The sequence below is a fragment of the Vidua macroura genome, chromosome 8 (genome assembly GCF_024509145.1).
Source record: "Vidua macroura isolate BioBank_ID:100142 chromosome 8, ASM2450914v1, whole genome shotgun sequence".
Taxonomy (NCBI): domain Eukaryota; kingdom Metazoa; phylum Chordata; class Aves; order Passeriformes; family Viduidae; genus Vidua; species Vidua macroura.
This window is the reverse complement of record NC_071578.1, coordinates 30,952,573-30,974,654: the sequence shown is the minus strand read 5'-3', so window position 1 is coordinate 30,974,654 and position 22,082 is coordinate 30,952,573. Positions and strand designations below refer to the sequence as shown.

At 45.4% G+C, this 22,082-nt stretch overlaps 1 long non-coding RNA gene across 1 annotated transcript; it reads right to left on the bottom strand.

The window, feature by feature from the left end:
• Positions 1-4,492: 4,492 nt before the first annotated feature.
• Positions 4,493-6,395, bottom strand: LOC128811139 (uncharacterized). The gene is made up of 3 exons (XR_008438246.1): positions 6,247-6,395; positions 5,798-5,881; positions 4,493-4,746 (listed from the first exon to the last, which is right to left on the bottom strand). It is a non-coding gene; the product is annotated as an uncharacterized LOC128811139 (long non-coding RNA).
• Positions 6,396-22,082: the final 15,687 nt, after the last annotated feature.

Here is a 22,082-nt window from a genome sequence, read left to right as displayed (position 1 = left end):
CAGGCCCTTGTAAAGAGTCTCTCTCCATCTATCTTGTTGGTCCCTCACATACTGGAAGTTCAAAATGAGGTCACCCTGAAGTTTCTCCTCTCCAGGCTTATGAACCCAAATTTTCCCAGCCTTTTCTCAAGTGGTTCACCTTTGATAGGCTTTATTCTTGAATTTCAAGAAAAAATTAAAATTTTCTCATATAATTTTCTTGTTGAAATTGTTTTTGTTCATCCCTTTGTCCACTGGGACTTGCCATTTCCTTTCCTGGATGGCTTCCTGCATTTATTACTTAATCATAAAATAAATGGAATTTTATTTAGAAAGTTTCAGGCATATTAACAATGAAGGGAATCACAAATCCTGTAATGGAGTTCCCATCCCTAGAGGCATCCAAGGAAGGGCTGGAGGTGGCACTCAGTGCTCTGGGCTGGGGACAAGGTGGGCACTGGGCACAGCTGGGACTCCATGGGCTGGGAAGGATTTTCCAGCCTCAGTGATCCTATAATTCTGTAATGAATGGGCAGAAAGACTGGGAAAATCTATCTAAGGCCTTCTTGTGGACCTTTTTTGTCATATGCCATAGACTCAGGCAGGTTTCTTTTCCTAGAGAAGATCTCTTCCTTCTCTTCAAGCACCTCTACAAACACATTTGTATTTTGAGGATGTAGTTGGCAGTAGTAAGAAGTTCAAAACTGCCTCATTACATAGTTCCCACCAGACTCAATGGGAAAAGTTGTTTCTTCACCTGATTAACAAGGAAAAAATATTAATTTTTAGCATTCTCCTAAGGGAAGATCTGAGAATTCAACACTCAGATTGGATACCCAGCAAAATGGTGACATTCCTGAGATTCATCCAGGTATTAGGGATCATTCTGGGATTCTGAATCCTCAAGAAAAGTATCCCTGGAGTGGTGCAGAAGCATTGGGATCTGGTTGGGTGCCTCTGGCTTGGGGATAGGTGCACACCAGACCTCTGATGCCAAGTGCTTTGTGTTGCTTCCCTGCTTGCCAGGCAAATGTGGCAAATGGAAAAGGAGCAAAAAAAACCAGCCTGGAAACAAACCCATTTCCTTTTTACAATTTGCTCTGTAGAGCACAAGCAAAGAAGCAGAAAACCACAGTAATTAGAATCCTTGTCTTGTAATGGATATTACAATTATGAACGGATAATTTCCCCGATTTTTCTCTTCCCCACTAGCCTGGAATTCTGTGTGAGCAGACCCAAGTGCTTTGTGTTTCTGTGGATCCCCTCCTGATTCAGTGTTTGAGCAGGGTTCTCTGTTCAGAACTGAGGACAGCACACCCTGTGCCACGGGGGACCTCTGGGAGGGGTGGGGATGGAGAGCTGGGCTGAAAAAACTGGCTCTTCTGCTTGGTGGGGATGCAGGAGCTCCACATCCTGCAGCACGTCCATCTTCCTGCTGCCAGCACCTCCAGGCACAATCCTGCAGTGGTTCCGTCCTTTCAGAGGACGGCAGAAAGGAGTGCCGTCCTCTGGGTGACACTGTGCTGTCTGTCCGATTTTCAGACTCTCTTTAGATGTGGCAAGATGCTCGTTCAGCCATCAGCAGAGCCGTGAGTGGTTTTTAGTTCATCTGGGCTGGCAAGAGACTGTTCTTTGGTCTCTGAAACCCCTGGAAATGACAGCAAAAGGAGATTGAGAGGTGAACGTGTCTGGAGAAGGTTTTGCTCAGCAGGACAGGATTTTTATGCAGGCACTTGATCTTTTCCTGCCTTCTTCCCAAGATTTTTTGTGGGTGGGAGTTTTGCCTGCTGTGTATGTAAGAATTGCTGCGTTTGTTCCTTTAGGATGGCTGGATTTGTGCAATTTATGGGCAGATGGGACTGCTGGGAGGCTGACTTTGCTTTTGTTTAACCAAGTGAACCCTGTATTTTTTGGCCAGCTGATATGTAGAAACACAGAACCTTTAAGGTTGGAAAAGTCCTCTAAGGTCATAAAACCCCAATATAAAACCCAGCATCACCCCTAAACCATGTCCCCAAGTGCCACATCCACATGGCTTTTGAACACTTCCAGGGATGGAAACGCTATCACTGCTTCCCTGGGCAGCCCCTGCCAAGGCCTGAGCACCCTTTGCATGCAGAAATTCCTGCTGCTGTCCAAGCTGAGCCTCCCCTGGCACAGCTTGAGGCCGTTTCCCCTTGGCCTGTCCCTGTTCCCTGGCAGCAGAGTCTGACCCCCCCTGGCTGTCCCCTCCTGTCAGGGGTTGTGCAGAGCCACAAGGTCCCCCCTGAGCCTCCTTTTCTCCAGGCTGAGCCCCTTTCCAGCTCCCTTAGCCGCTCCTGGGGCTCCTGGACATGTCTACATGAAGATAATTGTACAGATATGACATCACACAACAGTAGTTCAGCTCTTTCTTTCTAATTCTCTACTTTGCATTTCTGCACTGCAGCACAAGTGTAGGCACAGAGTTTGTTGTAATTGGGAGTGGGGCTGGGGCTGAGCCTCATCCCTAATTGGCCACAGCTGTGCAGGACAGGTGAGTGACACTGAAGGTGATGAACCATGGAGTGCCCAGGTGCACTGACCAATCCCAAAGGGACCAGAGGGCTCACAGGTGCAGTGCATCAACAGGAGGGGATAAAAGGCTGGGCTGAAGAACAGGAAGGGCAGGTGCTTGTTGCCTTCTGCAGTGATGGGTTGTTGTTCTGTGTGAGCAGATACCTGGAACCTTCTGACCTGGTGAGGTGTTATTCTGTTTGGGCTGAAGCTTTCTGAGATTATTTGGTGTTACTCTGTGTATAGTGGCTGTCTCACCTGTTGCATGTGCTGTGACACACATTCTTTAATTATGGAACATGGGTAGGGAATATCCTTCCCTCCTGACATGCAGATGTCAATCCACAAGCAAGTGGACTGATGGAAGAGCAGTTTGGGTTGCCTTTACTTTTAGCGACTTATTTAGTACCACTCTCATTAATTATGCAGTGTTGCAACCTTTAAGTCTTCAGTTCTCCTTGTCTTTAAATTATGTTAAAACCCTTGATGTGGCATTTGGCCGCAGAAATGTGTCCCTGAAATCCATATCCCACTGGTGGGCTCAGGACCTCCCTACTCCCTCTGGATTTGCTGCCTCTGTGAAGATCAGTGCCTCAAAGTTGCCAGCAGCTCTGGATGAGCAATGCTCTGGCTTCTGCTTTGTGCCCCTGGGCTTTGAAGGTGTCCCCAGCCTGAGGAGGGGTCACAGAGCCCCACATAAACCCTTTTCTCCTAAAGAGCTCTGCTTTGTGTGATCTCTGTTCAAACACAGACTCCTGGCCTTTCACTAGCAGGATATTCACTCTCCTGGGATAAAGTGGAGATTTGTCTGAGCCAGGAGAGGATGGGCCACATGACAGTGAGGGATGAAATGGTTGTGTTGATGCCAAGGGTATTCCTAGTGGACAGCACCAGAATCAATTGATCCTGAAGTGCAAAAAGAATGATTCTTTGTTTTATTTTCAGGGCTAAGATTTAAATCCTTACAGCTCTGTTCCTTCCAATAAAATACAGTAGAAAAAGCATTAATGAGCAGTGTGACACGAAGTGATTGTGAACCCATAAATGCCATCAGATTCCAGTTTATCACTGAATTAAGAACCAGATCTGGTGATGTTAAATACCATTTAGGGATTGGTTAGCCCCCTCCAAGGGCCTGAGGGGCATTAGGAGAAAGAAATTTGATGCTGGATGTGCTGTTCTTTTGTTAGTGATGTGAAATTTAAGCGATTAAGCAGGGAAAAGACTTTGTCTCAGCAGGAGGTGCTCCCAAAGGGTGGGATAACAGATAATCCCCTCATGCTACAACAGCAATCAAAGCAAAGCCAGGAAAATCTGCAAAAAACCTGCCTGAAAGGCTCTCCTGGTGCTACAGAGGCACTTTCAAAGTTGATAGAACAAGATCAATTCCCTCTTTATCTAAACACTGCCTGTTGGATGTTGGGGCTCCTCTGATGCTGCCAGGAGCTCTGTCCCAGGTGGAAATCTCTGAGATGTCACCTTCTTTAATAGCTGTGTTTAAACCCAAATGGTTTCATAAAACCCCTCTTTGAATGGGGTTGGTGTGTTTGAGGAATATAAAGGTTTTTTAAATTCTTACTTTATTTTTTGCCAGTAGCAGAATTATTTTATTTTTAGCCAGATGGCAGCTCTGATGGATGCTTTGCAGGCACGAGTATTTGCTGACCTGCTGGAAATAGGGAGGAGAGGGGAAAAAATACAAGTGAATTTTGCTTAGAAGTTGCAAAAGAGGGTGCTAGTCTGAACTGCCTTTTAGTGACTGTCATCAGGCAATCAGCAAAATCAGCAAAAATGTCTATGAGGGGTTTGATTTTTAGCCTTTCCCCTGGGTCTCCCTGAGAGAGCCCTTGCCTGGGGCTGCAGCTTCATGGAAGCTGCTACTCGCTGGAGCCTGGCACTGCTGGACATGAGGGTGTGAGGGAGCTTTAGGACTTTTGGATAACTAACTAATGTGATTAGTTAGATCAGCAGAAGCTACTTTATTGTTTACATTACGCTCTATTTGTGCATTCTAACACCACTGCACACATGCTCAGCATTTCTTGATTGGTGCCTCTATCTTGTCCACGCCTCCTGCACGTGATTTTCAGGATATGGGATTGGTTACAGTCCAGGTGCTTCACCACCCTCCTTTAACTAGTTCGTTTGGTCTTGGTATTTAGTATCTCAGCCTCTTCTTTCTTAATTTAGCACAATTTATGCCTTAGTCACCTTGATGAATTCCAGAGGGCTCTGATAAGAATAAATAAAGGGGTTTTGGCTGGAGCACACTGTGGTCCAAGCTGTGCAAATACATTTGCTATAAGGGTGGGGCAGGATTTCCCACTGGATCCCTTCCCTTTGGCTAGGGAAAGAAGCTCCAGGCGAGGGGCTGTGGCAGCAGGGATGGCTTTGGAGCTGGCAGAGCCATTTCCATGCTCACAGGGGCGTTTCCCAGCCTCTTCCCCCTTTTTCTTTGGTGTAAGGATGCCTTAAGGCTGTTTGGATCTGGTTTTCTGGGATTTCTCCTTGCAACGAAGCCCTGCTTTCTCAGCCTTGCCAGAGCCTCCTGTCATGTGCATCGGAGTGTGTGGGTGGCTGTGCTCCGGTGATAGCTCCGAGTACTTCAGCACAACGACGCAATTTCAGAAGGGAAAGATTAGGGAAAGATTTTCTCTTGCCTTTCATTCGTGAGGGCTCCTCCTGACAGCCAGGAGCCCTTGCAGACATTACCCTGTTATCTTCCTTGAGCTGTGACTTTTATTTTTCTGGTGATATGCAGCTGTGACATGATGAAATGCAGAACCATCATGTCTTTTACAGAGACAGATCTTTGAAGCTCAAAACACTCACAAGCTCATTTTTAAGATTTGCCTTCACCAGTGAATTGTCACAGCAAAAAAAAAAAAAAAAAAAAAAAAAAAAGACTAATTTTGTACTAACTAAGGGACAGGAGAGGTACAGTTCTATGGGAGTGCAGCTGTACATCCCAAATTTAAATAGCTGATGGTGATGATGGCAAGTCCTAAAATGTTCCTAAATGATTGCCACGCTGGAGATGAGTGATCCAGCACTGGGTGGCCACATGTGAGGGTAGTGTCAGGTTATTCTTTGGAAACCACCTACTGTGTGGTGCCTTCCTCCCCAGCATCTGCTGTGCTCTTCATATGGTATGGATTTCTCCTCACTCCCTTCTTGGATTGCCTTGCTTCTCTTTTCCTAGCTCAGCCTTTAAAGCCCTGCCACTTCCCTGGGGTCTTTGTTTAGGACTTTTGAGGCAATGCTGAGAAAGGTGTGGGCTCACCTTGCACCCAGTTCACTGAGCTGTGTGATTTGGGCACAGCACAGGACGGGGAGTCCTGGGAGGCTCATCAAATCAAACCTTTACCTGTAGAATAGAAAGGGAATATTTGAAGAGGAACAGAAGAAAAAAATCTCTTAATGCCCAGGCTATTATTTGCAACTTTTAAATGCTACATAACCACCAGGAAAGCACTGAAATATTTCATAACTACCAAGTGAGGACAACCATGCAAACATAGAATCTTTGGATCCCAGACTGGTTTGGGTTGTGAGGGACCGTAAAGCTCATCCCGTTCCATGGGCAGGGACATCTTCTACTAGACCAGGTTGCTCCAAGCCTCATCCATCCTGGCCTTGGGCACTTCCAGGGATGTGGAGGTGTTCTAATGTTGTTCTGTACAATGAATATGGATGGGAGGGCAGCAGTGCTGAGTCTTGGCTGAGCATTACCTGCTGCAGAAATAAAGTTCCCTGGGAGAGGAAAGATGTGCCTTGCTATTTAATCATTAGTTAAAATATCACACCAGTTTGTGGACAGTGAACTTTGAGAATGAGCAATTACAGGGTTTGCTTTGATGCTGAGGGTTTTTAATAGTGGGTCTGTGCTTGAACCCCTGGAACGTGTCTGTGAGGTCACAGCTGAGCTCTCAAATCCACGTGTTTGTGTGTCCCCTGGGCACATGAAGCTGCTTGGTGGAGCTTTATTTGAAGAGCATGTTTTTCTCATCTGGGTGTGTTTACCTGAGTCATGTGGGGAGCTTTTTTCCACACCACTGAGTGTCACCGGGGAGGTCTCTGGGATTCCATTCTGCTGCCTTTGCTGTTCTGCAGCATTAGGCATTCCCACTCCTCCTCCCCTGCTTCAAAGGCAGTGGAACCCAGCCCAGAGCCCAGCTGTGCTCCTTCCTCTCAATGAGCAGCCACAAAGCACCTTAGATGACACCTTCCTGTTCCCTAGTAGAGGCATTTTACCCCTGGCATGTGGGACATGGTCTTCATGGAAAACCACTAGCCAGGAAATTAAAGGTTGTTTTTAAGGCCATGGATGGAGATTTGTTCAAAAAAGGCCCACATGAAGCTTAGATTTTCTTTCCTCCAGGAAAACCACAGTGCACTGTGGTGCCAATTTCATATAATTACATGCCTTGGTGTCATTTGGTAGCCTTGGTGTCCTTCTTCCCCGCTCACAGAATTATTTAGGCTGGCAAATCCCTCCCAGCCCATGGAGTCCCAGCTGTGCCCAGTGCCCACCTTGTCCCCAGCCCAGAGCACTGAGTGCCACCTCCAGCCCTTCCTGGGACACCTCCAGGGATGGGCACTCCAAAGCTCCCTGGGCAGCCCCTGCCAAGGCCTGAGCACCCTTTGCATGCAGAAATTCCTGCTGCTGTCCAAGCTGAGCCTCCCCTGGCACAGCTTGAGGCCGTTTCCCCTTGGCCTGTCCCTGTTCCCTGGCAGCAGAGCCCAACCCCCCCTGGCTGTCCCCTCCTGTCAGGAGTTGTGCAGAGCCACAAGGTCCCCCCTGAGCCTCCTTTTCTCCAGGCTGAGCCCCTTTCCAGCTCCCTCAGCCGCTCCTGGGGCTCCAGCCCCTTCCCCAGCTCTGTTCCCTTCCATGGCCACGCTCCAGCCCCTCCAGGGCTCTCTGGCTGGGAGGGCCCAGAACTGGACACAGCCTTCGGGGTCCCTCAGCAGGGCCAGCGCATTTCTGCTATGTGCCAGAATGCTTATCAGTTTTGAAGCAAAATTTCATTAATTCCTTACTCTGCAGAAAACACTATAAACCCCAAAACCAGTAGGTTTAAGAGGAGGAAGAGTCCTGTGAAAAAATGTCAGCTCTGTAATGGCTTAAGTATAAAATTCACTGTAATGGGGGATGTGAGAGGTTGCAATTTAGAGGCCTCCAGTTAAAGCCCGTCTCTACCTTGGTTTTGGTGAGTGATCAACAACAAAAAAAGGCTCTGAAAAGGCTTTTGCTTTCAAGAATTTGTGTTGATTCTCGTAAGGTATCACTGCAGTAAAGCTCTGGGAGCTGCACAAGCTCATAGCAAGTAAGGGGACAAATTGTACAGAGGTGCTTCTGTTCAGGCATAAAGTTTTATCTCTGCAAACACCTGGTGGAGAGGGAAAAATCTGGAATGAGGATCAGCACCAAGGTATCACCCTATCACCTCGTAAAAGTGGGAGATGCTGCTGAGAAGTCATATCAGCTCAGGCACCTCAAAATCCTTCGATGAGCCTTTAGAGCTCAACAGTTCCTCTTTCCTCAAAAACTGTGGCCCTTGTGGACTGTCTTTTAGGCTGCCAGAACACACACTCATCCTTTTATCATAAAACAGAGTCAGATGAAGCAACCTCTGGTGCTTTGGAGTGTGACTGTTTCCCCACTCTTGTTTAGTAAAATATTTATCTTCAGGCATTTTTGAAGTTTAGTTTTGCTCCCAGTTAAGTGTGAAACGCATGGCACTGCTTTTCCAAAGGATGAGGTGTTGAATAGTTTAGTTTATAAATATTTTATTAAATGCTTCCCCTCAGCATGAGGAGCATTGGAAATACATCCAGAGTTTCTTTACTAATTTCAGGACAAAATGCAAGGGTTCAAGGAGCAATACATAAAGTTAGAAAAATAATTAAGAGATGATTTTTATTCAAGTCACCAGACTCAAGATGTTCACCCTGAAGCATCTGCAGAAGTGTCCAGAGCAGTCTGAACTGTTACCTGTGACCTACCTGAGTGCAGGAGAGGTCCCAGAGGACTGACAGAGGAAATTCTGTTGCATAAATCATTGGTTTAGTAGATTTGTGGGGGTTTTTTTTCCAATTCAGTTGTTCTTCTAAAAATTCAGACGTGAACACCAGAATTATAATGTGGGGTAAGTCTCCAGAAATGCAATCATCACTGAGTGTGAGCCCACTGTCTTCCATGCTTGCTGCCATACAGGGAGGTGTTTTCAAGCCTGTCTTGAGCTTGTGACAAACATTAAGCCATAATTGTCATGTTAAATTACTATTTTTCTTCACTGAATTGTGAGACACCATAGATTAGAATCAGAAGGTCGCAGACAGAACAGCTTCAGAGAGATCTGGAGGCATTTCAGCAAGGACAGACTTGAGATTCTAAATGATGTTGACACAGGAAGAAATGATCTGAAATAATTAAGATTTATTTTAGACACCATGAGTGCTTGGTAATGCCAAAGAGAGAAGAAATAGCTGTGCATAACTAACAGGTCTGAAAAAGGCCTCAGGAGGGGTCACTGGGTGAGTGGCGTCGTGCAAGGAGTCACGGGGTGGATTTGGGGTGCTCAGCCTGAGAGGTGCAGCTGAGGCCTGGGACTTGTGGAGACTCCAAAGTGGGGGAAAAGGGTTCATGGGCAATCTGTGAATTCTTTCTCCTAATGCAGGGAGGAGGGTTGGCACATTGGCAATCCAGGAGCAAATGGGGACACCTTGGAGCCCCTTCCAGTGCCTAAAGGGGCTCCCAGAGAGTTTGGGACAAGGGATGGAGTGACAGGACAAGGAGGAATGGCTTTAAGCTGAAAAAAAGTAGGTTTAGATGGGATATTAGGAAGGAATTGTTCCCTGGGAGGGTGGGCAGGCCCTGGCACAGGGTGCCCAGAGCAGCTGTGGCTGCCCCTGCATCCCTGGCAGTGCCCAAGGCCAGGCTGGACAGGGCTTGGAGCAGCCTGAGACAGTGGAAGGTGTCCCTGCCCATGGCAGAGGTGGCACTGGATGGGCTTTAATGTCCCTTCCATCCCAAACCAGCCTGGGATCCTGTGAGAAAAGCTTAGGTGGGTTCAAGATGCAGTTTGGCAGCTCCATGCAGGAAAAGCTTTCCTGTGACCTCAGCAGGCCAAGGCAGGACCTCAGGCTTTGGCAGAAGATTTTGGCTGCTCTCAGGAGCAACTCCTTGGCTGGGGAAGTTCTCCTGGAGCTGAGGCTGCTGCTCCTCTGCTCCACCATTGCTTCCCAAACCAGGCTGCTCCAGCACCAAATTTCTGTAACTGCAGCTTTGGAGCCTTGTGCCGATCTGTAGAAAACGCTGAAATTAGGAACAGTTTTTCTCTGTAGTTAAAGTAAAAAAAAAAAAAAATCTTTGTAATATCATTTTTAGGCAATTTGTCATGAAAATAATTTCATGACTTGCTTTTATCGTGCAATAAATTACCCACAAAAGAGGATAACAGATTAATTTAACCAATTTAACTTAATCTCAAATAGTGTGTTGTTTTATTAAGCAATGCTGTGGTGTGATTAAGAGTTATAACTGATTAAACATCTTGTAAAGACAGGGCTGTTAATTAATACTAAATTAAAATAAAATTAACAAAGTAACATAAACAAGCCATGTAAATGTTTCTAAATGACAGGGATAATTCATCAGCTAAAAGTTGCTTATGTAAACCATTTCCTAAAGAGTTTGCTCCAATTAATATGTATATAATAATTGCAATAATGGAAATGGGGCAAGAAGAGCTTTCCATAAGATTTTTCAATTCAAATTACTCCTTTGATAAGAGACATGGGAATTTTTTAAGCTGGATATTCTCTAATAATGTTGAAGAAAACGCCTTGAACCCCAACTTATGGTATGCAGGGAAAAATCTAAAATTAAATCTCAATGACTCCTTCAAGACCACCTCTGCAGCTGACACTTGTTTGTCTCACAGGAATATGAATCTGAACAACTCCTGCCTTGCTAAGCTTTAATGTAAGTATTATGTATTAATGCTACAGCTCCAATTCAGATCTCATTTGCAGAAATGTCAGGAAATAGCTGAAACTTCTTTGCATACTTAAAAGGTTTGCTGGATTGGCTGGTTCATAAGCACTGGAAATCCCACAGGTATTCCTTTGTCGTTGTGAATTAAGTAGAGAAACACAAAATCCTGGATCTCAAAGTGCAGGCCTACAGGGACCTGGGGCTGCAGGAGACACAAAAATAGTCCTGAACTTTTCCAGACATAGGATCAAATCTGATTAAGACCAAATAAGTTGAAGCAGGCTTTAGCACTGTCTGAGAACACCAGCAGCAAGACTGCCAACGTATAAAATACCACTCAGGTCTTGGGATTTCATTCTGTGTGACACGATGTACAAACTCCTCAAAATATCTCTCAGTTTTAATAGAGTTTTGGAACTTAATAAAAAATTAAAATTGACTTTTTCTATTATCTCACAACCAGAAGCCCTAGAAGTAGACAGTGGTTTTTCCTCAGGAAGTTATTCAAATTTAAAGAAATTATTATGCTTGTATCATGCTGTTTGAATAATGCTGCAAGTGCTGAAATTGTGCAAAATAGACCTGGTGTGGGTACGAATTGAAGCCCCAGTGTCTAAACCAGCAGGCAGCTGACATGGGATTGTGTGCACCCAGGGAGGAGAGCCCCCAGGCTCTGTGCACAATGTGCTCAGAGCTCGGTGTCCCCAGGACCCTCTGCCATGGGCCCAGGACACTCAGGTCATTCCCCACAGAGCTGTTCCTGCAGGTCCCTGCTGTGCTGGATCCTGAGGCTGTTCCTCCATCACTGTTGCTGAACAATTTAAAAAATCCTGCACCCACCAGAACTAAACCCTGGTGCCACCACTAGTGACAGGCCTGTAGGTAATTTAAGGTACAGCTCTGGAAAGATCTGTGGGAATTCATACCCATAAAGTCACTTCTTGTGCATGATCCTTAACAGAAATGGCCTTGTAGATACCCCCTCACTTTCAGGTGCCCAAGTTCTTGCAGATGTAGGTGTTCTCTTGAGCATTAAAGGCCATGAGTTTCTGATTTTGTCTTTAGTTTTGTCTCTAGTTTTGTTTATCAGTGCATAGAGGGCTGATGGAGGAAAAATAGGTGGGAATGCCTGTGTCTGGAGACCTAAATCTATACATTGCTGAAGGTTTCCTTGAGTAGTTCTGTGTAAGTGGGAAAAATGCTAACCAAGCCAAACACAGCCTAAAATGGGCTTACATAAATATTACACAGGCTGGGGGATGAAAAACTCTGTGGGAGCCTTTACACCTCAATATGCTGTTCAGGCATTCCTGAGCCTTATTATGCTGGAGAGTAGGAGGGAAATTTCAGGAGGACAGGGATATGAGTATGAAAAATGTGGATGAGCATCCCTTTGTTTAAAAAGCACGGTGTAATTACATTGTGCAAGTTCATGGCAGTCCTATTTCAAAACTCCTTCTGAGCTGTGGGAACACCCCGAGTGTAAATGAGGGATTGTGTCTGGTAACATCCATGCTCTGGTTGAGCCCAGCTTGTGGCTGAAACCACAGCATTGTGTTTATGGTCCAGAAGCAGCTGCAGCTCCATGTTTGCACAGATAAATCCTGTATCCTTTCCTGCCCTGTGTGGGTTTTGTATTTGGTGCCTTTTACTTTCAGTTTGTACCTGCAGAAATGTGGATGTGATTGAACCCTGCCTCCACAGGAGACCTAAATTCCCCTGAGGGCTGAGATTTGAAATGCACATTGGTGGGTAGCTACCCAATCTTTCCAGAGTGAAAAGGCTGTTCTCAGTTTCTCCCTGTCTGTGCTGAGAAGGACAACGTGCAGCTCCTCACTACTGTCCTTGAATTCCCATCTCACCAAACCCCACAACTGCAGAACTTTGGCGGTTTCTTGCCAAATGAGCCCATCCCTTCCACTCATTTGGCTGTGATGGAAGCAGATTCTGGAGCACTGCGTGGTCTGTGCTCCCAGCAGGGCTGGGGGCGTGGGAGCCTGGCTAGAACAGAGTGAGGAGCAGCTGGACGTGGGCAGGGACACACATGGGCACTGCCAGCTCGGCACTTGGCAGAGCTGGAGCTGCTGAGGGAGTTCTGCCTCTCCCTGGGTTTCTCTCCAGCTTCCTGATGAATATGAGATTTCAGAGCAAAGGGCTGGCCTGTGTTTTCTGCTTTTAGAAAGAAGTCAGGATTAAGAAAGCTAAAGCCATTACAGCCTGAATTAGCCAGAGAAAATGTATTTTTTACATTTCTCCTCCCATCAAACCATTGGGGTGCTCCTTGTTGGAGGACCCATTTCTTTTGTGCTTTAAGACATCTTCCAAAAGGAATATGATGGGGAGGAACAAGGCAGTACCCCTGTGCTACCTGCACACCACATTCCAAGGATGAGAGTGTTCATCTGGAGAAGAGAAGGCTCTGGGGACAATTCAGGGCCTCTTCCAGGGCCTAAAGGGACTCCAGGAAAGCTGGAGAAGGGACTAGGGACAAGGGATGGAGGGCCAGGATGCTGGGATGAATAGGATATTAGGAAGGAATTGTTCCCTGGGAGGGTGGGCAGGCCCTGGCACAGGGTACCCAGAGAAGCTGTGGCTGGCCCTGAATCCCTGGCAGTGTCCGAGGCCAGGTTGGGGTGGTTACTGGATGGTCTTTAAAGTCCCTTCCAACCCAAACTATTCTGGCTTCTACAAAGCAGTTCAAATCCTCAGTTCTTGGAATTCTCAGCTCCTGGCCAGGCTGTCACACTCGACATCTTGCAGCAGAGCATCCCTGTCATCTGTTGGGTGGGTTATGAACCTCCCACACATCAAGTTTTCAAAAATCTGGAAAGTTCAGTGCCTTATTGAATTTGGTTTTCTGCTCTGATTTATCAGAATGCTGCACTGGACTCTGAGGTTCCACCTTGACCAGCTTGAAATCCCTAAAACCAAACATTTTCCAAGGCACTGTGGAATTTTGAACAAACTGCCCTTAGGAAAATATCCCTACGTCTTTTTAAAACTACTTTGGAGGTTTAATTTTATCATAAGCAGTAAATTCTTTGAATACACTTCAGATGCAGTTGTGGGTTTGTGTGACAAAGAGCACAGAAAATAAAAGATAACTCAGATTTTCTTTTTGGAATTCAACCACTGCTCCCATGCGTAGCCAAGCAAGTTCTACCAGCTGGGTGAGAGCAGCACTTCCATGCAGTAGAAATAGAGGCAGACATAAATATATATGAAATGTATTCAGAAAACATGAAATAATGCTAAAACAAATCTTACTTTGACTCAAGCTTACTTCCCATTGCCAAGAAAAACATGACTGGGTTGATTTTCCACAAAAAAAGTTGGCAGTAAATCAGGTTTTCATGGCTCCGATTTGACAAGAAAACTTTTAATAAAAATGCCAGGGTAGTACCCTTTGCATATTTGTAGTATTTGATGGAGACTTTTTGGAAGATGGTTGTTTTCCAAGAGATTCTAGGAACAAAACTGGTTTTTTTGGTTTTTTTTTGGTTTTTTTTGTTTTTTTTTTTGCCAGTAAATGAGTGTATATTTATAACTCAAACCTAAAGCAGATGAGTATTAATTGTATTAGTTCTAGGGGATATAGTTACATTTGTATTTTTTCTCCTGAAAACTTTTCACACACTTTTCAGGCAAAACCAAACTCTGTTTTTTGCTGCAGATGAGGAGAAAAAATGGTGAAAGCAAAGGAATTCTGCTGCCTCCACCCCAACCAATTTTGGTCCATGAATGTTCATTGCAAGCAGCAAAAAAGGAGAGATTTGTCTTTGCAGAAAGCGGATTCTGTGAATATTTCAAAGCCTGATCAATATTCTTTTATTTCTTGAGTTAGGGCTAAAAAATTCTAAAATTCTGCATCAAAATGCCAGGTCAGCCACTGAGAGAAGTACAGAGGTGGAGTTTGCTAGGGGTGATATAGGAAAAGGTACACACTGTAAGCATCATTACAGGTAACACTGGCTTAATTAAAATAAAGAGACTGATTTTCAAAGCTGCAGGAGAGATTTAGGAGTTCTGCTTCATGAGGAATGTGGATTTGCTTTCCTTAGCTGAGATAATACTGGTCTTCATGCTGGTTTTTAACATTTCTGAGTGCTTACATGAGTTACTTCTCTGTGTGGAGAAGAGGCTGAGTGAAAATGTCATGCTGGGGAGAAAAAAGGCAAACTTCAGGTAGAAACGAATAGGGCAGGGCCAAGAAATTAACAAAGTGATCTTTTTCTAAATTCCCAAGTAATGGTGGAGGTCAGGAAGGTTCAGGTAGGGTCAGACTGGGAGGGAGCTTCCAGGGCATCTTTGGAGAGGTGTAATCACCAAAACCCTGAGTATACATGTTTGAACCTAAATCTTATCCCCACCTCTCACCCCACTCCCATAATCCAATTCCTAACCCCACTATTTTAATCATAGAATCATGGAATGGTTGAGGTTGGAAGGGATATCAAAGCTCATCCAGTTCCATGGGCAGGGACACTTTCCACTATTCCAGGCTGTTCCAAGCCCCATCCAACCTGACCTTGGACACTTCCAGCATGGAGCTGCCAAACTGCATCTTGAACCTGCCTAAGTTTTTCCCACACAATCCCAGGATGGTTTGGGATAGAAGGGACCTTAAAGCCCATCCAGTGCCACCCCCTGCCATGGGCAGGGACACCTTCCACTGTTCCAGGCTGCTCCAGGCCCTGTCCAACCTGGCCTTGAACACTTCCAGGGATGCAGGGGCAGCCACAGCTGCTCTGGGCACCCTGTGCCAGGGCCTGCCCACCCTCCCAGGGAACAATTCCTTCCCAATATCCCATCCATCCCTGCCCTCTGGCAGTGGGAAGCCATTCTCTGTGTCTTGTCCTCCATCCCTTGTCCCCAGTCCCTCTCCAGCCCTCCTGGAGTCCCTTTAGGCACTGGAAGGAGTTCTGGAGCCTTGTCTTCTCCAGGTGAACACTTCCAGATCTCCCAGCCTTTCCATCCCTTTAATCATCTTCATGGCCCTTAAAATGGAGAAGGCTGCCCTCAAAAATGAGAATCTTAGGAATGCAGCAAAATAATGCTTCAGATTTAATGAAGGGAGTTGTTTTTTCAGGCAGTCGCCAGTTGTAGAAATTAAGTTATTCTTTAATTTCAGCCTAGAATATGCAGCTAGTGAGCACAATATTGCACAATGATTCTAATGCCAGTCTTGCTTTTTCTTGTTTATTTTATTTTGGGTCAATTCTGTGTGGTTTTGTGCCTGTGAATGAGGAAACTAAAGCAGATTTGGTGTCCAGTGGGTATCAAGTGCTCTGCTCCCACTAATAAAGGGTGTGAGAGCCCAAGGGGGTGACTGATCCTTCCCAGGGAGTGTAAAATCCAAAGTGAACCCCAAAATTATAGACAGTGTGGATGAAATGGATCCAGCAGTTTCTCCTTTCACCTGCTCCTCTCACATCAAAGCCCAGGCTGATAGAACAGCTACAGCCCAAAGTGCTGTCATCACCTTCCAGGGAAACTCAGAATTGAAGACTCTGGCTCTATTTACAACACTAAAATATAAAGCAATTTCCATCCCAACAGCCTATTTTTTTTTTCTGCAAAACATCCTCCAGAACTCTAAGTCCTTGCTGATCAGAGGAGAAGTATTTTGCAGTGTGTGAACAACACACAGCATGATGCATCTTCATTACAAAAATTCACAATGACGATCATTTATCATAAAAGCTGCTGACAATCGGCATTAATCTCTGAGTAAAGCAAGGAGGAAACTCTGTTGTCATGGCAGTGGAATTCATTTAGTACCTCTCATCCATGCCTCAGGGACTGGGAATTCTCTGGGCAAAGCAATTGTAGCCTTAGAAGTGTCGATTTTTGGGGGTGGAATGCAAAGTCTTTTGCTCAGATGTGGAATCCAGAGGTGGCCACGCTGCTAGCAGAACATGCCTGAGTTTGACACAGCCCAGAGCAGCTTCTCTCCCATCCTCAGTTTTGGAATAGACCTTAAAGACCTCCCATCCCACCCCCTGCCATGGGCAGGAACACCTTCCACTATCCAGGCTGCTCCAAGCCCCAATGTCCAGCCTGCCCTTGGGCACTGCCAGAGATCCAGGGGCAGCCCCAGCTGCTCTGGGCACCCTGTGCCAGGGCCTGCTCACCCTCCCAGGGAACAATTCCTTCCCAATATCCCATCCATCCCTGCCCTCTGGCAGTGGGAAGCCATTCCCTGTGCCCTGTCACCCCATTCTTTGTCCCAGGTCCCTCTCCAGGCCTCCTGGAACCCCTTTAAGCACTAGAATGGGCTTGGAGGTCTCTCTGGAGCCTTCTCTTCTCCAGCTCTGTTTAAAGCAGAGAATAGGAATTCTTTCAGGTGGAAGTTTCAGCAAAATATTTCTATGCTGGAAACATTTATTTTTCTTTTTTAAAATATATTAGAACTTTTGGATGTTTTCAGAAATACAAACAAATATCTGCTGTAATGAGCTGCATGTTGTCTGTGCCTTATTTTTGTCTGGTGTACTTCTTTCTTTTTGTATATATATATATATGTATTTATATATAGAAGAGATAAACTATTTGGTCAAGCAGACCTGGGGAGAGTGATGCACTCCCACACACATCTGGTGTCTTGTTAATGAAGCTTTACCCATTTATACTCAGTTAAATTCTGAAGACTATGAAAATACCATGTTGTTTCCCCATATGGAATATTTTGTTGGAAATCTACACAACGTGCTCGTATTTCCCCAAATTTCCATCAGCCTTCAAAGCTGGGAGTTGTCTTCTAAATCTCACTGCCCAATGTGGTGTGGATTTATTCCACCTCAGAACAAGGCAGCAGTTTGGGTTATTGCAAAGCAGACTGTGTGTGCCTAAAACTCCCTGTTTCTGCTTGGAGAAAATGGCAAGTTGGCTAATTCCAGTGGAATATGGATTCTGTGCTGGGCGGCCTGGAGAGGAGAAGGCTCCAGGGAGAGCTCAGAGCCCCTTCCAGGGCCTAAAGGGGCTCCAGGAGAGCTGGAGAGGGACTGGGGACAAGGGATGGAGGGACAGGACACAGAGAACGGCTTCCCAGTGCCAGAGGGCAGGGATGGATGGGATAGTGGGAAGGAATTATATGTGTTTATAAGGACCTGGATTTTCCCAAAAGCCAAAGGTGAAATGAGCCCAACACCTGAACAATTTTATCTTGAAGCCTCCCAATAACAAGTTTCAAGGTGCCTCCCACTATCCTGGGTCTCTCCCTCCCTGTTTGGAGCCCTGGGGTCTCTGTCCTGTGTTTCCCTTTGGTGCTGAGGGAAAGGGGAAACCTCCAACCCAGTCCATGCCTGGAGGCCCAAATGCTTCCTGAATTTTCCTGAATTCATCCATGGCACAGTTTCAGTTGGATAAACACTGGAGAAGCAGCCCCAAAATATCCCTGCACCCCCCAGTTGTATTCTCCATCCCTGGGATCACTCACAGGCACACGGCAAAAAAGAGCTGGAAAGAGCCAGTCAGATTTTCCCGTTCAATATTTTATCTTGGGGAAGGGTGGAGAATGTATTTGATTCAAAACAAATTACTTGTAAGTGCCTGATGTGTTTTAGGGTGGGTATTTTTGAAAGATAAAACTTGTTATGAATTTCTCCCTGGTTTCCAAGTTGACAGCCTTCATGAAAATATGTAAACTACTTTAATGAAAACCTCAGGTGTTGTTTTCTTATTTGAAACTGCCTTTATCAGGAATAAAACATCTGATATTGAAAAGCTGTGTGTTATGCTCTTCTCTGATTGGGAAGAGAAAACTATATTTAAATAAAGGAAAATGTCTGAAATTAGTTGCTCTTCTTAAACAGTAATTAAGATAGGAACAATATAATTAATTTTCTATTTTACATTTTCCAGGTGATCAGCATATGATCTCCACAGCTATGGCTGAGAAGTGCAGTTAAGGTACTGTGATAATTCCTTTTTAATATGGGCATGTTTTCGCTGGAAATCATTCCCAAAAATCTCTCTTGAATAATTTGTAATAACCTGTATTCCTTGAGGCTGAGTTCACTTCTGGATGGTTATCAGTTGCCAATTTGTCCACTGCACTTCCTGAAAATAACTTTTTTTTTTTTGTTTGTTTGTTTCCTTGTATTCCTTAACTTTTGGCTTCCTGGTGTTAAATTCAGGAATGTTCTATGATGTCTGTGCTGACATACCGTGAGAACCATGCTTCCATGATGAGGGCTGTGTCTTTGAAATTACTAACTCTGAAAATGTGGGGAAAGGAGGGAAAATGGAATGCTGGCTGCTGCACACTCTGTGGCACTGAGAATTTGCTGATTGGAATCACAAGATGGAAATTGGCTCAGCAGCTCTGCTGGGCCACAGGGAAAAGAGGCTTGGTTTTGTTGGGAATGCACATCTCATGGCCAGGATTATCTCCCCTCAAATTGTGTTTGAATTCTGGCTGGGATTTTGAACACAGAGTGGCAGGAGGGGAGGAGTAGGAGGAGTAAATATGGCAGGTTCTTTATTCTGGGCGCTGAACTCAGGTGCCAACATAAACTGTAATGGAAAGAAAAGTTATTTCTTTCCTAGGAAAAATTCAGATAAAGATTCAAAACTTGATGAGCAATATGAAACAGTTGTTCTCAAATGGCAGGAAGTAATTCTTGCCAAAGAAATTGTCAGGGCAGGATTTCCATTCCCCTTCTACACCCACATCAGTGTAATGTTGCTGTCAAGGGAAGAAGCTGGAAAATCATCCTTCAATTCCAATTCTCCTTTTAGCTGGGACTTTTTTTGTTGCTGAGTCTGTGTGATTTACTTGACTAAAGCATTGCTAAGCTCTTGGCTTTGTTAGTGACTTCCTTTGGAGAAAGTGAATCCATCACTTTTTCAATTGTTATCTCTGCTCCCTAGCAAAAACCTTTAATGTTTATTTCTATCTGAGAATATAGTGCCTTCTGATGTGAGAATACTGGGCAAAAGGAGATCCTGGAAAGTCCATGCAGATCAGCAGATTTCTTAAGTCAGGTTTGGAACAAAGAGTAATCCAGAAGGTTCTGAGTGAAAAGTGGGATAAAAGGGAAAATTCTGCTCAGCAGGTGATTTTATCTGAGTACCAGGCTGGTTCTTTTTGCTGAGCCAGAGAATACCTCACACTGCAGAGATGAAGGGGGCTTAAGCTCTGGATTTATAGGCAGCATTTATTCAGTGCAGTTCCCAGAGGAAATTATTATTGAAAGCAGAGATGGTGCAGATTAATACAGGAATTATAAGGAGCTGGCTAAGGCAGATAAGGAGCTTGGAAAAGAGGAGACTGGGACAGGATGAGGTGAGCTCCAGGTGCAGGGGAGAAATTGGAAGCATTCCTGAGGGACAGGTCTCATGAAGAGCCCTCCCTAATACTCCTTAAGTGACCTTGGCTCAAGGTCTTTGATGCAGGTTTTGAAACTCCTGTAATATTGTGAAGGACACAAGAATTATACAAAAGAATTTTGTTGACTTTGTGGCTTAGTCGAACGAATGCAGCATAAAATTTAATAATCATAAGCCGTTGTATTAGGGACTAAGAGAAGGGGGCTGCTGTAAACAAAACAAGAGTTTCAGCATATGGAAGTTCAACTTTTTTTTCAGGGAAAGTGGTTGTAGCACATAGCTGAAGCTTTCACAACTCTAGAATTTGCCAAGACACCTGTTCCTCCAAAAGCTGTGATTTACTCTAAATAGTTGAGAGCCTAGGTATGTTATAAAGTCAGAATAAATAAAATTTTAGATCTAAAATATCAAGCTCTGAACCTGATTCCATCAAGTGTGAATCGGTGCAGGTGTGAAGCCAACCTTGCCTGGGGAGTAGGAGGAAGGTGCCAGACTAGCAAGAAGTGGGTTATTGTAGCAGCCTTGGAACTGATTTTCATGGAACCAGCCCATCTGCCTCCTCCCCTCCAAAAATGCCCAAGCAAAGAAAAAAATGGAACCAAGCCAGGGTGGATCTCAGGCTCTAAGTGAGCAGTCCTGTTCTTTGAGGTAGGAAACCTTCATTAGGGTAGGGGAACTGCAGCAGCTCAGCCACTGGGGCAGAGCTGAAGGCAGAGCCCTCCCAGGGGGAGCTCCAGAGGGAGTTCTTCTAGTTCCATGCCCCTGCCATGGGTGGGGACACCTTCCACTGTCCCAGGATGCTCCAAGCCCTGTCCAGCCTGGCCTTGGACACTTCCAGGGATGGGAAATCTTAGCACAACCCCACCTGCAGAGTAGCATCCCCAGACTGATACCAAGATGATAGTTAAAAGGAGCAAATGAACCCCGAAATGGGTCTTGATCAGTGAAACAGGAGTAGATCATCACAAGTGTGCTGTGCTGTGTCCAATCTTCTGAGGATTTGGGATTAAAGCCAAAAGGATGAGAAAGAAAAGGAATGCTCTACAAATCAGTGAAAAAAGTTGGTCAAAAGATAGGAAACAGAAGGCTGGAGTAACAGAGCAGTTTCCTGAGTGAGAGGATGACAGCAGCACAGTCTCCAAGGAATCTGCACAAACCTGTGATACTCAACTGATAAATGAGCTGCGAAAGACACGGACTGTGCTGCTGGTGCTTCCTCCAGAGCACTGGAGCTGAGGGCTGACTGTGGAAAACTGCAGCAGGGCTGAGGCAGAATTAACTGCTGGGCAAGGCAGTGGCAGGTGAAATCCTCCAGAGGTGGATGCAAAAGGAAGAAAACAAATTCCCCCCATGGGTGATGCGTGGTGAGCTGGGCATTGCCACTCACCAGCCAAGAGCTGTAAAATACAAAAGATGCCTCTTCCAGAATCATCCTCAAGAAATCATCCCAGAATGGCCTGGGTTGGAAAGGCCCCCTGCCATGGGCTGGGACACTTTCCACTGTCCCAGGTTGCTCCAAGCCCTGTCCAACCTGGCCTGGAACCCTTCCAGAGTTCCAGGGGCACTCACAGCTTCTCTGGGCAACCTGCTCCATGTTAGCTTTAGTTCTGGAAGTTTCACAGTAGGGTCTGAAAAATAGAAATCTTTTTTGTTAAGGAAGCGAGTGAGCTGCAAGTCTTTGGGGTCAGTTGGAAGTTTAGGGAAATTGTCCTGTGGGATGAATATCTCTGTTTTTCCTTAGGGGCTGCTCCTGTCAGGGGAGGATTTCTGGGTTTGTTGGACTACCCTGTGAAGGGGCTGCTTGTAGCTTGTCCTGGGATTTAAAAGGGGAGGAGCAAGGAACCACTGGAGATGGAGCTCCTAAAAAATCCCACATTGCTGGAAGGGGTTTCAGTTTGTGTCTGGTGAGTAGACAAGTTTGTCCAGTTGTCCAAGGCTCACTCCCATGTGGTTGGGTTGGCTGTGGTCAGAGGAAGGTTTATTTAAACTTGGAGAGTGGAGAGAAGGATGAGGCATGGCCTGGTGTGCCTCCCTCCCTCCTCCCTGATCGGGATCCAGTTCCTTTCCTAGCAAAATAGAGATGTTCAATTTTTAACAATACATTGAGGGTTCAACTATCAGCAAGGGAATAGAAGCTGATAATCCAGCTGGAAAGGCTGGTGGGCTAAAGTGTGTCCTGAGTGTGTTTAAACTGGAAATTGGGAAAATAACTCTTAACCAGGGAAGGCGAGTGGAA